Genomic DNA, 2,141 nt, shown 5'->3' with positions numbered 1-2,141 from the left:
AAAAGGAGAAAAACGCCCGCTAAGTCAAAATGGAAAATTCCATGAAAACAAAAGAACGACTTAGGCAAAAATTAGGGCATCCCGATGGATCAAACTCAATAGAGTTGGTTCATGCAAAAATAAGGGATAAATAAAACAAAGGCGAAATACAAAGGATAATCTTGTGACTGCTAAACCATCAAAGCTTCACATCAATGCTTGGATCTTTACAACATATGTCATCAAAGTTTGGATCTCTACTAAGGCTTCTGCCCAACATCAAAACTGAAACGATTCTCTTACAAACAAAGCATATCCATTGGATTAGGCGAATTTTTTAGGACTTGGAGAACATCAAGGAGAAATGGGTGGGTAAATAAATTTTGAGCCTTATATCCATTGTTTCTTAAACCGTGAACCAAGCCAAGTTACAAAATTCAAAAGTCCTAATTGAGGCAAGGTTAACTACGAGAGCATATTAAGCAGGATTTGTTATACTGACTCCTAAGTTTGTTAAAACTATTTCTAATCACTACGTTTCTTCAAACATCCATTTCTAATCGTCTAGTCCTAATTCATAACGGACTTCGATTTCAAAACTTGCATACGCATCGCATTGGAGTTACTTCTCGAAGGGTACAACATCATTTACGAGTATAAACTTAGCTTTGAGGAAATCTCGAAATTGGTTTAATCAAAGGTGATCATTTCTAATAAAGACCTTGGAGTCGGGGGGAACCACATCTAGAGGGTTCTCCTAAACAGGGGCAAAAATTTCAAAGATCACAGGGGCATGCAATCAAACATCCTATTCACTAGGGGCACTTTTCCTAAGGTTCAATCGACTCGGGGCACATCTCGAAGCAATCTCAAACAGGGGCATGTCAAACATGGGAAGAGTTCAAATTCAGAAGGATAACACACTATGGATAGTCCTCCATATCATGGAAACCAAGGGCACACCCTTTAATCTAAACGGCAAAACATCCGACGAGGCTATTTCCTGGGGCACTTCCCTCATAAGCATCTTTTTCCATGAAAATATTGGGGCAATGGATATCAAATCCATAAGGCGCACAGCATAAAAAAAGGCGTTCTCGCACTTTACAACATCGAACAAATCTTTCTCCTAACTACGATCTTCCAAGCTCAAACAAAACAGGTATTGGGAAATCGCGCTAGCATCACACCCCATCTTAACAAACAAAAACTGCAACTAAAGCAAGCTATATACGCTTTGGTTATCAACAACCCATCAGTGAAGCATCATGCAAAAACATTCATGCATTGCATACATTGGTTGATACATTACACTGTAATGTTCTATGTGGTCTTCTTTAAGACGAATCTCACGATCCTTTCTAGGAGTTTCCTCAAGCTGTCTTATGCAAGACAAATCATCGCCATTTCCAAGAACCTCGTTAGGTAGTCTTTTTCAAGACATTTCTTTTCTAAGTTCCTTTTCAGGTAGTCCTCTTCAGGAAATTTTAAGTACCTTTTTAGGTAGTCTTCTTCAAGACAATTTGTCTTCCTTTTAGGAACCTCTTCAAGTCGTCTTCTTTAAGACATTCTACGAGCCTCTTCAGGTGGTCTTCTTTAAGACATTCTACGAGCCTCTTCAGGTGGTCTACTTTAAGACATTCTACGAACCTTTTTAGGTAGTCTCTTTAGACATCTTTCAACCTCTTCAGGTGGTCTTCTTTAAGATACTCTACGAACTTTTCAAGGCGGTCTTCTTTAAGACAAACTTCAGCCCTTGCTAAGAACCTTTTCAGGTAGTCGTCTTTAAAGACATTCTCCATTCCTTGCTAAGAACTTCTTCAGGTGGTCTTCTTTAAGACAAATTTCTATCTACTCTAAGAATCTTTTCAGGTAGTCTTCTTTAAGACAAATGTTCACTTCCATTCAAAAGACCTTTTCAGGTAATCTTACAGAAGACATTGCTTCATTCCACACATGACATCAATCAACATATGCATAAGCATAATCATTACCCCATACATCCAAACATCCAATTCAAAACTCTGGTACTAAGCTACATTGTCCACCTGCTTCCCGGTAACCTTACCAAGGCCTGTAACCTTACTGAGATTTATTTTCCAATCACCTGATTGATGTTTTTCCGGTAACCTCACCGATGATAGCAACCTTGCTGTTCATTT

The sequence above is a fragment of the Vicia villosa genome, unplaced genomic scaffold (genome assembly GCF_029867415.1).
Source record: "Vicia villosa cultivar HV-30 ecotype Madison, WI unplaced genomic scaffold, Vvil1.0 ctg.000175F_1_1, whole genome shotgun sequence".
NCBI lineage: Eukaryota > Viridiplantae > Streptophyta > Magnoliopsida > Fabales > Fabaceae > Vicia > Vicia villosa.
This window is presented reverse-complemented; position numbering follows the sequence as displayed.